General features: G+C 46.1%; 1 protein-coding gene across 2 annotated transcripts in view; it reads left to right on the forward strand.

Moving 5' to 3' along the window:
- The window catches only part of AGMO (alkylglycerol monooxygenase), a 285,522-nt gene that overhangs the window by 196,834 nt on the left and 75,977 nt on the right, over positions 1-12,711 (forward strand). The window lies entirely within an intron of this gene.

The raw sequence follows: 12,711 nt of genomic DNA on the forward strand, positions 1-12,711 counted from the left end.
GGTTTAGCTGATCACCATATTTGGGGTCGGGAAGGAATTTTCCCCCAGGGCCTCTGCCAATCCAGAGGCCCTGGAGGTTTTTTGCCTTCCTTTGCAGCGTGGGGCACGGGTCACTTGCGGGAGGACTCTCTGCACCTTGAAGTCTTTAAACCATGATTTGAGGACTTCAGTAGCTCAGATGTAAGTTAAGGGTTTGTTACAGGAGTTGGTGGGTGAGATTTCATGGCCTATGTTGTGCAGGGCGTCAGACTAGATTATCATAATGGTCCCTTTTGATCTTAAAGTCTATGATTCTATAACCTGAGCTCCCAAGGTGTCCAGATTTCTGGCTCCCTGTTATTCTGGGCGATTAGAAGCCCAAAGTGTTGCAGCTGTTCCAGGTGCCTCAGAACTGGGGAGCCAGGACCCTGTATCCTTTGCACGTGGTGAGGCTGCTCCAGAGCTCCTGACCCTAAAAGCCTGAACTCCCAGAAACATGTCCCTTGCCCCTGTGCTGTCCACTCTTTAGGCCAATTCCATTGAGAGTGCATTCTAAAAACAAGACCCCCAGAGGCATTTGACTGAACCTAAGGCTCTGTTCCCAGCATCCAGTCAAATTGCTAGATCAAAACTCCATTAAACTGTTCAATAAATGTTTCCCAACACTCCTGTAAAGGAGGTAGTTATGTATTATTATCCCCAATTTATAGATAAAAAATAAACACCAAGTAACTTACTTAAGGTTTGCCCAGATCATTTCTTATTATATATCATGTTCTAGCTGTAAAAGGATGTGCAACCAGTGGTTGATTGATTAAGGCAAAAAGGGACCTGGATCTAATCCAATTGAAACCAGAGGGTCCTCCCATAACAAATCCTCCTTCCCCAGAGAAATCATGTCCATGCTTTGCATTTGCTTATCTGATTCTCACAAACTATTTTCTGAATGTAATGGATATAGTTTTAATTAATGGCTAGGAACTGTGCTTTCTGCTGATAATCAATTTTCTATTTAAACTTATTATTAAATTTTATATGAATGTTGCAGCATAATGCATACAGTAAACATTGGCACGGCGTCCTAACTTTGAGAGCTATTGCATCCAGACTAAATCCAAGGCTAAATCCAAATTCTTTTAAAATGTGTTCTGTTAGTTTTTCCATGGAAAACAAATGAGCTCCTTTTAGTATGAGTTCTGTTTCTCCTCTTACATGATTTGGCCCAGAAGGTTTAACAATACTTGGGGCTAGCAAATAAAAGTGCACACACTGAATAAGATTATAAACTAATTCACAGGAATACACGTTATTCAGATGTCTTCTTTCTGCATGTAGTGACAACAAAAATCATCAATCAAATCACATCTCCTTCTCCTTCAGTTGATGTGTGTGGGGGAAGTTAAATCACCAAGAAACATTTTAAAAATCAAATATATGACAAGAGGGTCCAATGCAGCAGCTTTCTACTGGAGTGAGTAGTCATTAATAACATCTGTCACTAATACACATCCACAAAATAAACTGCTACCACAGAAGGAAAAGAAAAACAACAAACATAAAATACACACAACCCAAATAATGGCATTAAAAATGCATATGCTACACATCAAAACTTATATAATTTGTGAAAAAACAGCTTCAACTTCCTTTCCAAAATCTCATATATAAAACACATGGGAAAACTGAATCAACATTCTCCTTTCTCTTCACCTTCACCCCATGCCAAGATCTTCACACTATTCTTCCCTGTCTCCGGATGCTCAGATTTCTGGAGGTCTGTCTTCCTTTTTTCATTGTCCCCATCAGAAATCCTGAAGGGCCTATCAGATTCTAAGTACTCTTTCAAACCTTCTGAGCCCTTCCTCTTCTATCTCTCTATGTTCCTTTGACCCCATACACAAACTTTCTTCTCCTGAGCCTTTTCAGAACTTCCTTTTGCTGTTTTTGGCTGCTGTTGAGATTTACACTGTATGGACAGATGGCTGAGATTCCTTGTGATTGCAGAGAGTAGGGACCAGCAGGCTCAGAGAAAGTCCTTGCACACGCTTTGACCGACACATCCAGATTTGTCATCTTGTGGGCTGGGCTGTCTGCCATCTGATACATGCCCCTCTTCTTTAGGTCACCTGGGTCACATGAGGTAACTACTGAAATATTATTTGAGGTTGGAGGAAATCAACCTTTACCCCAGGCTGAAATCTTTTCTTCTGGTGTGACTGGCCAGCAGAAATAATAGATATGCTCCACTAGGCTGAGAAACGTAGGGGATTCCTGCAGGCACTCCGTCTGTGTGCTGGCACCCAGGCTAACAATGGCAGTTTAGGTCAGGAAGGATCAGAGTCATCAAACAGTTAAGCTGTGAAGCAGGAGTATAACCAACAACCAACAGTGTACTAGCACACATGGTGGTCTTTTCTGCCAGTGCTCCCTCCTATTCCCCAGTCCCTGGGGTAGACACAAGCTCTCTCTGACTTTGGGCTCCCACCATGTATTCTTGGATCCAAACATTGAGGACAGCATGGGACTTGATTCTGTGGATGTATGGATCCTGCTTTAATCCACCCAAGAGGGAATTTCCATGAATGCTAAATGCAGATACATAAAGCAAATTTCAGAGTAGCAGCCATGTTAGTCTGTATTCGCAAAAAGAAAAGGAGTACTTGTGGCACCTTAGAGACTAACAAATTTATTAGAGCATAAGCTTTCGTGAGCTACAGCTCACTTCATCGGATGCATTTGGTGGAAAAAACAGAGGGGAGGTTTATATACACACACAGAGAACATGAAACAATGGGTTTATCATACACACTGTAAGGAGAGTGATCACTTAAGATAAGCCATCACCAGCAGCAGGGGGGGGGAAAGGAGGAAAACCTTTCATGGTGACAAGCAAGGTAGGCTAATTCCAGCAGTTAACAAGAATATATGAGGAACAGTGGGAGGTGGGGTGGGGGGAGAAATAACATGGGGAAATAGTTTTACTTTGTGTAATGACTCGTCCATTTCCAGTCTCTATTCAAGCCTAAGTTAATTGTATCCAGTTTGCAAATTAATTCCAATTCAGCAGTCTCTCGTTGGAGTCTGTTTTTGAAGCTTTTTTGTTGAAGGATAGCTACTCTTAGGTCTGTAATCGAGTGACCAGAGAGATTGAAGTGTTCTCCAACTGGATTTTGAATGTTATAATTCTTGACGTCTTGAGGATGTTGAGGATGTTGATCAGGTGATTCCGCAGTTTCTTTGAGAGTGTGTGGCACAAGCTGTCAGCATAATCTGTGTGGTATGTAGATTGTAATGGATTTTTTACCTTCAGTCCTTTCGGTGTGATGTCCATCTGTTTGCATTTGGAGAGGAAGATGATGTCTGTCTGTATCTGTACGAGTTTTTTCATGAAGTTGACAGATTTCCACTCTATACACACTCTCAAAGAAACTGCGGAATCACCTGATCAACATCCTCTACAGCAAACAGGGAAAGATTAAGAATGAGCTCTCAAAACTGGATACTCTCATAAAGAACCAACCTTCCACACAAACTTCCTCGTGGCTGGACTTTACAAAAACTAGACAAGCCATTTACAACACACACTTTGCTTCTCTACAAAAGAAAAAGGCCACTAAGCTATCTAAACTACTACATGCCACAAGGGGCCACAACAATGGTTCCCATAACCCACCCAGCAATATTGTTAATCTATCCAACTATACTCTTAGCCCAGCAGAATAATCTGTCTTATCTCGGGGCCTCTCCTTTTGCCCCTCCACCCCCACGAACATGATAAAGTTCTGTGGTGACCTAGAATCCTATTTTCGACGTCTCAGACTCAAGGAATATTTCCAACACACCTCTGACCAACATATTAACCCAGAGAGACCTTCCTACCAACACTACAAAAAGAAGGATTCTGAGTGGACTCCTCCTGAAGGTCGAAACAGCAGCCTGGATTTCTACATAGAGTGCTTCCGCCGACGTGCACGAGCTGAAATTGTGGAAAAGCAGCATCGCTTACCCCATAACCTCAGCCATGCAGAACACAGTGCCATCCACAGCCTCAGAAACAACTCGGACATCATAATCAAAAAGGCTGACAAAGGAGGTGCTGTCGTCATCATGAATAGGTCGGAGTATGAACAAGAGGCTACTAGGCAGCTCTCCAACACCACTTTCTACAAGCCATTACCCTCTGATCCCACTGAGAGTTACCAAAAGAAACTACAGCATTTGCTCAAGAAACTCCCTGAAAAAGCACAAGAACAAATCCGCACAGACACATCCCTGGAACCCCGACCTGGGGTATTCTATCTGCTACCCAAGATCCATAAACCTGGAAATCCTGGACGCCCCATCATCTCAGGCATTGGCACCCTGACAGCAGGATTGTCTGGCTATGTAGACTCCCTCCTCAGGCCCTTCGTTACCAGCACTCCCAGCTATCTTCGAGACACCACTGACTTCCTGAGGAAACAACAGTCCATTGGTGATCTTCCTAAAAACACCATCCTAGCCACTATGGATGTAGAAGCCCTCTACACCAACATTCCACACAAAGATGGACTTCAAGCCATCAGGAACAGTATCCCCGATACTGTCACGGCTAACCTGGTGGTTGAACTTTGTGACTTTGTCCTCACCCATAACTATTTCACATTTGGGGACAATGTATACCTTCAAATCAGCGGCACTGTGATGGGTACCCGCATGGCCCCACAGTATGCCAACATTTTTATGGCTGACTTAGAACAACGCTTCCTCAGCTCTCGTCCCCTAAAGCCCCTACTCTACTTGCGCATCATCTACATTGATGACATCTTCATTATCTGGACCCATGGAAAAGAAGCCCTTGAGGAATTCCACCATGATTTCAACAATTTCCATCCCACCATCAACCTCAGCCTGGACCAGTCCACACAAGAGATCCACTTCCTGGACACTACGGTGCTAATAAGCGATGGTCACATAAACACCACCCTATATCGGAAACCAACTGACCGCTATTCCTACCTACATGCCTCTAGCTTTCATCCAGATCATACCACTCGATCCATTGTCTACAGCCAAGCTCTACGATATAACCTCATTTGCTCCAACCCCTCAGACAGAGACAAACACCTACAAGATCTCTATCATGCATTCCTACAACTACAATACCCACCTGCTGAAGTGAAGAAACAGATTGACAGAGCCAGAAGAGTACCCAGAAGTCACCTACTACAGGACAGGCCCAACAAAGAAAATAACAGAACGCCACTAGCCATCACCTTCAGCCCCCAACTAAAACCTCTCCAACGCATCATCAAGGATCTACAACTTATCCTGAAGGACGACCCATCACTCTCACAGATCTTGGGAGACAGGCCAGTCCTTGCTTACAGACAGCCCCCCAATCTGAAGCAAATACTCACCAGCAACCACACACCACACAACAGAACCACTAACCCAGGAACCTATCCTTGCAACAAAGCCCGTTGCCAACTCTGTCCACATATCTATTCAGGGAATACCATCATAGGGCCTAATCACATCAGCCACACTATCAGAGGCTCGTTCACTTGCGCATCTACCAATGTGATATATATGCCATCATGTGCCAGCAATGCCCCTCTGCCATGTACATTGGCCAAACTGGACAGTCTCTACGTAAAAGAATGAATGGACACAAATCAGACGTCAAGAATTATAACATTCAAAAACCAGTTGGAGAACACTTCAATCTCTCTGGTCACTCGATTACAGACCTAAGAGTAGCTATCCTTCAACAAAAAAGCTTCAAAAACAGACTCCAACGAGAGACTGCTGAATTGGAATTAATTTGCAAACTGGATACAATTAACTTAGACTTGAATAGAGACTGGGAATGGATGAGTCATTACACAAAGTAAAACTATTTCCCCATGTTATTTCTCCCCCCATCCCACCCCCCACTGTTTCTCATATATTCTTCTTAACTGCTGGAATTAGCCTACCTTGCTTGTCACCATGAAAGGTTTTCCTCCTTTCCCCCCCTGCTGCTGGTGATGGCTTATCTTAAGTGATCACTCTCCTTACAGTGTGTATGATAAACCCATTGTTTCATGTTCTGTGTGTGTTTGAATATAAATCTCTCCTCTGTTTTTTCCACCAAATGCATCCGATGAAGTGAGCTGTAGCTCACGAAAGCTTATGCTCTAATAAATTTGTTAGTCTCTAAGGTGCCACAAGTAATCCTTTTCATAAAGCAAATTGTTTGTAAATCTAATTGATTTTCTAATTTTGCCAGCACACAATGTTGCTATGTGCTATTTTTATTGACTGCAGTAAGTTTAATAAGTATCAGAGTAATGTTCAGACAGGAAATAAACTTGAGCCTTCATCTCTTATTCCAAAATTATATCTCAAGGAACATTCTGGCATACAGTTCATTTGAAAAGATTTTATTCAGTAATACCTGAGATACTGTAAATGCATCCTTAATCAACTTTAACCTAGCTGTTGACAGATGTGTAGAAGTACAGATGGAACCATATGCTTGCATTTATGGTCATACAAACTGCAATAAATCAAAGTAGGAAAATAATAAGAGATGGGAAAAAATTAATTTCAGGTTTGTTTTTTGACCAAAATTCTCCTGTTTTCAAGTTTGTAAAACTGGAGCAATGTTGTAAAATTTTGAAAATTTGCAGTGATGTTTGGTGCATCATATTTTACAATACTTGGATGTTTGTAACAAATCAGAATGTAATTTTTGCACAAATAGTCACACTTGTCAATTTTGAAAAGGCTACTGAAGGAAGAGCTCCCTTCTAAAAGTTACAGGGACTAATGGATTAGGTATAGAATTGGGAAATCCTGAGTAATAAGGCCACATTTTCTTGTATCTCTAAGCCCAAAAGGGACCACTATGATAGACTATTTTGACCTCCTGTATACACCATAACATTTCCCCCAGAAGTTCAATTAAATAATTTATTTTGGAAACATATCTAATCTTGTTTCAAAGACTCCAAGCAATATTGAGTCCACCACCTCCCTGATAAACTGACCCAATGTTTAATTATGTACCTTGTTAGGAAATTGTGTTTTAGTTCAAGTTTGAATTTATCCAACTTCTACTTCCAGCCATTGGATCTTGTTATGCTTTTGTCTGCAAGACTGAAAAGCTCTCCATGATCTATATCTTTTTCCATATGTATGTCCCTAGACACAGTGAACAAGTCACCTCTCAACCTGCTTTTCAATAAACTTAATAGATTGAAGTCCTTAAGCTTCACATAGTAAGGTTTGTTTTCCAACCCGGGTCATTTTTGTAGCTGTCCTTTGAACTTTCTTCAGTATTTCCATGACCTTCTTCAAGTGTGGACACAGCATTCTAGTGACAGTTATATCAATGCTCTATACTGATGCAAAAGCACTTCCCTACTTCCTCTTGATATTCCCCTTTTTATACATCCAAGGATCACATTAGCCTTTTTAGCTCCGTATTACACTGAGAGCTCACATTGAGGTGGTTATCTAAGATAAGTTCTAACTCCTTCTCTGAGTCATTGCTGGCCATTGAGACTTAGGCGGTGGGGGACCAAGTCGACTCAGAAAATGGTGCCTCTGGGCCCATCCAGCTGCACTGTCACGCAAGCAGGGAGTTTCTGATTGTCTTTCTTCCTGAGTGCTTCAATGAGAGCTGCTCCAAATTCCAAGTCTTCATGAATCAGTGCCACCTCTTGTTCTTGCTTCAACTGCAGACGTATGCTTCCGACCATACTGAGGTAGATCTGGTAGTTAGCGTGCTGACGGGGAGGCCTTTCCCCGTTGAAAGCCAATAGTCCAATTCTGTCCAACTATGATGCTTTTCCAGTGGGCAATATCAACCATCATCAATGACCTCAACTGTACCCATTATCCAAAGGCCTCCCTGCAGAAATGCCAAAAAGGGTCAGGCACAGCCCCTTCTTGTGTCCCACCATCTTGTATCAGACAAAGAATGGAATCAGGTGGCCCAGTTACAACAGTTTCGATGGGGTTAGTGGGACAAGCCTAAGGATGAATTGGCCTCAGTCAAGACCCAAGAAGGTCTCAGTGCCTTCATAGACCTTGTTTTCTGTATTGACAATTGTCAACATGAGTGATGGGCAGAAAAAAGAAGGGCATAAGAACTGTGCCCCCCACTGTCGGATTGTACCCAACCGGTTGAGCTGATGCAGATAGACCTAATCTGCTGGCAATTTGAGAGAGCTGGTGACATATTAACTTGTGTTACTACTGTGGCAAGTTGGGCCACGGTATCTTCATTTGGCCCACAAGGAACCCAGTCCTGAAGAATCTGGGAAATGAGCCAGCCCAGATGTGGTGAAAGGGGACAGCTTGGGCGTCCTGACAGAGTGTCACCCTGAAACTCCAACTGCGGTCTTGACGGGGACATGCACTAGCTCCCATTTACTAGCACCACACCTACAACTTCCAAATCCTGGAGCATTCCCAGCCACTTCCTCCACAGCAGGTTATTATTGACTCAGGTACAGCAGACTTTATCAATGTAGAGGCAGCCCGAGCATTAAAGATTCCTCTGCAGCCCAAGCCCATTTCAGACCTGGTAGAGATGATCGATGGGTCCCTCTTATCATCCAGGCAATGACCATGGACTATTCCTTTCAAAGTTACTATCCGAGGGCATCGAGAGACCCTACAGTTCAGTGTCATCCGTTCCCCGCACGTCCCTCTGATCCAGAGTATCTTATGGCTGGCCCTCCACAAACCCCTTATCTGCAGGCGTGAACAAAAATTTGGATTCCTGTCTGAATTCTTCCAGCAGCACTGCTTGATCCCAGAAAATGGGCAGCATGCAGTAGTTTTCCAATAGTTGAATGCTAGGGTAGCTGGCCCAGCAAAGTCACCTGCTGATTCCAGTCCTCGACTTCGATCCAAATACAATGACTACAAAGATATCTTAGAAAAAAAGCACTACACCTTGCCCCGATACAGGGTCTATGTTTGGCCAATTGAGCTATAACCAGGGGCAAGTGTTCCAGTCAGGTCTATATACACCATGTCAGAGCCTGAACTAGCCGAGTTGCACTCCTATCTTCAGGAAGCCTAGCAAAAGACTTTTTATTTGTAAATCCACCTTGCCTGCCGGGGCACCAGTCCCCTTTGTTGATGAAGTCTCCTACTGTGTGTTGCATATTGAGGCCAAAATCAGGTCACCATTAGAAACCAATGCACATTACCACTAATCCTGGAGAGAATGGACCATGTGAGCACTGCCCAGGTCTACCCAAATTTAGAACTCCAGAGTGCATACAACCTAGTACATGTTATGGCTGGGGACAAATGGAAGACTACCTTTTGAAAATGTTATGGTCGCTTCAGATATCTAATAGTGCCCTTTGGGTTGGCAAATGCACCTGTGATATTCCAGCATTTTATTAATGATGTACTCTGGGACAGTCTGGACCAATACATGATAGCTTATCTGGAAAACATACTTATTTTTTCGGATAATGCCCTACAAAAAACAATACACGTCTGTTCCGTCTTGAAGAGGCTACGCCAACATGGTATCTATGCTAAACTAGAAAAATGTGCCTTTGATCAGTCCTCCCTAGAATTCCTAGGGTTCATCCCATCTCCTGCTGGTATTAAAATGGACCCATGCAAGGTAAAGGCAATCTTCAGGTGGGCAGCACCATGGAATGTTTGTGAACTACATACTTCGTGGGTTCACAAAATTCTATTGACAGTTCATCCTGAAGTTCTCTGAGCAGATTGCCCCTCTCACTGCCCTGCTTTGAAACACCACTTTCTTCTTCGAATGCTTGCTCCTGTCCATTCCACATTAGGGGTGTGTGCTCGTCACATGCACCGGTGCCAGAAGTTTTTCCTTTGGCAGTATCCGTAGGGGAGCAGCTCTGGCGCCCTCTGGGATGGCACCCACATGGTTTGGTATAAGGGGCTCCACCAACTCCCCCCACCCTCAGTTCCTTCTTGCCACAAGTGACGGTGCACTGAACATTCGCTGCTCTTACTAGCATTGCTTAGGCTTCGTTTATGTGAACTAGAGTTCTTGTAAAGTTATTGTACATAGTTAGTAGTTGAGTTAGTTAGCCCTTAGCAGTAGTAAGAGTTTTGTTAGTCCCTTCGGGAACATAACTGGGATATGGGGCATGCCCCAGTCCCCAGGCCTTAAGCCCTGCAATCGCTGCAAATGTCCCATGCCATGAGTGATCCACATCGTAGCTGTCTAGGGTGCCTCGCTGAAGGGCACATAAGTGATAAGTGTTGAATCTGCAAGTCCTTGAAACCTAGGACTAAGAAAGAGCGTGAGATCAGACTCAAAGTGCTCCTGATGGAGTCGGCACTCACTCCAGCCCCGGAGCAAAGATCCAACTTGACATGCAGCACCGCGGCATCGGTGCATAGCACCCCGCCAGTGCCCGCACTGATCCCCATCCACGGCCCTGGTGAAAAAGTTGAAGAAGGCCGGTCAGGGACAGTCTCCTACTCCCTGCAAGGGGAAGGACAGGGCTGGGGGCGAGATAAGATCCTGTGCCAGGTGGCTCATCTCCCCCATTGGAAAGTCGAGCCTCAGCTCATGTTAAGTGATGCAGCCCACCCCGTTCCTTGCCTGGAAGCCTGGACACAGAGGCAGGCCTTCATCAGCTTCAGGTACCATCAATGCCTGAAGCGCTCCAGGCAGCGCAGGAAATCCTGACACTCCTGGTGCCCAGTGGTGCCCAGACTTCGGGATAAGCCCACCTTGGGACCTTTCCATCTGCCCTCACCCCAGTGGTACCGTTCCCCATTGTGGGGGACATCCTGCCTCCGTTCACCTTCTCGAAGCCATCATGCCTCGGAGTTAGGGAGGCAGACACATCAGAGCCCTCTACAGTCACTGGACCTTGGGCACTGGCAGCGGGATTTGCGGTAGACCTCGCCGGTTACCTGGCGCAGACCCACAAAGGCATGCGCTCCCCAGCAGGAACGTCAGGACCAGCCCTTCGCATCACCGGAATGCTGTTATAGATCCCGGGAACGATTGGAGGACCAGAGCCATGGGCCCCTCCAGTGATTCCCGAGATGGGTGTCACCATATTCGAGGGTCCCCCGGCGCCTGGCCCGTGATACCTCCAGGTCCTGCTCCTCGAAGCGCAAAGCATAGATTGCTGATCTCCTATCATGGATCCGCCAAGCGCCGCCAGTCACCGAGGTCCCCACGGAGGTGAATGTCCCGCTCAGACCAGTCCTCCTCTAGACACGACCATGATTATTGCCAGGCATGGAGTCGCCACTCCACTGCATCCAAGTCCCTGGATAGCAATCGCTCAGTATATGGCTCCAGTAGAAAGCAAGGCTCCACATCAGCAGGGCAGCCTCTCAGATACTTGGTGCCACCTGCGTCATTGGTACCGAAACCTGCCTCATGGCCCCACGCCCGATGGCTCGCTCTGTGGTACCCCTGGAACCCATGGAGGTTATCCCAGTCCTCCCAGCCTGCCCACTCAGTGTCAGGAGCCTTGGTCAGGCCTGTGGTCTCGATGACCCAACTCCATCCGGTTCTTGAGGCCCCAGGGGATAAGACACCCCACAAGTCCATGTGGACCAAGGGGAATAGCCTTCTGGATCGCCAGTGGGTGCCATGGAACCCGCAGTACCAGCCTCATCCTCCTCGTCACTGGACAAGGCCATCACGGAACCCCTTCACCTGGTTCCTCAGGATGATGCTAAGGTGCACCAGGAGCTGTTGAAGAGGGTCGTGTCCGACTTTGGCCTGGAGGCGGAAGAGTTGGAGGAGCAAGCAGACTCCTGTTCGACGTCCTCTCCTCCACAGCCCCTGCTAGGGTAGTCCTTCCGCTTCACGAAGGGGTACTGAAGATATCCAGCGCCTTGTGGCAAACCCCCGCTTTCTGCCCCCTATTTTCAAACAGGCAGAGTGTAAGTACTTTGTCCCGACTTAGGGGCACAAATACCTTTACTCCCTTCCTGCCCCAAATTCCCCGGTGCTCGGGGCAGCTAACCACAGGGAACTCCAGGGGCAACCCGGAGCTATCCCAAAAAATAAAGACTCCAGGAGACTGGACTTGTTCGGATGAAAAATTTATTCCTCATCTAGCTTACAATTGGGGGTGGCCAACCACCAGGCCCTCCTTGGCTGCTACTAATTTAATATGTGGCAGTCCACGACCAAGTTCAAGAATGCCCTCCTAGAAGGTTCCCATAAAGAATTCCGGGTGATCCTTAACGAGGGCACGGCTGCTGCCAGGGCGGCCCTTCAAGCAGCATCTGACGCTGCAGACTCCGCCGCCCGCACCATGGTGTCTGCCATCTCCATGGGGCGAGCATTTTGGCTTCTCCTCTCTGGGTTGTCCTCTGAGGCTCAGCGGTCGATTCAGGACCTCCCCTCCGATGTCCAGGCCCTGTTTGTGGAGCAGACAGACAACAAATTACATGGGCTGAAGGACTTCCGAACCACCCTATAAACCCTGGGGCTCTACCTTTCAGGCCCAGCATGTAAGCAGTTCAAACTGCAACTTCCCCGGGGCAAAGGAGCAAGCCCCAGCAGGACCCACCACACAAAAAGCCCAAGGGCTATAGACAGCGCACAAGCCACCCATCCCCACCCTCTGCCCAGTCGGGCTCAACTCATTCCAAGCAAGGAGCTAAAAAGTCATTTTGAGGGTACGCTCGAGGGTAACCTACCAGTCTACTTCCTAGATCCGATTTTCCCAATTTTTTGCAACCGCCTTTCCTTTTTCCTCCTGGCGTGGT

The sequence above is a fragment of the Dermochelys coriacea genome, chromosome 2 (genome assembly GCF_009764565.3).
Source record: "Dermochelys coriacea isolate rDerCor1 chromosome 2, rDerCor1.pri.v4, whole genome shotgun sequence".
NCBI lineage: Eukaryota > Metazoa > Chordata > Testudines > Dermochelyidae > Dermochelys > Dermochelys coriacea.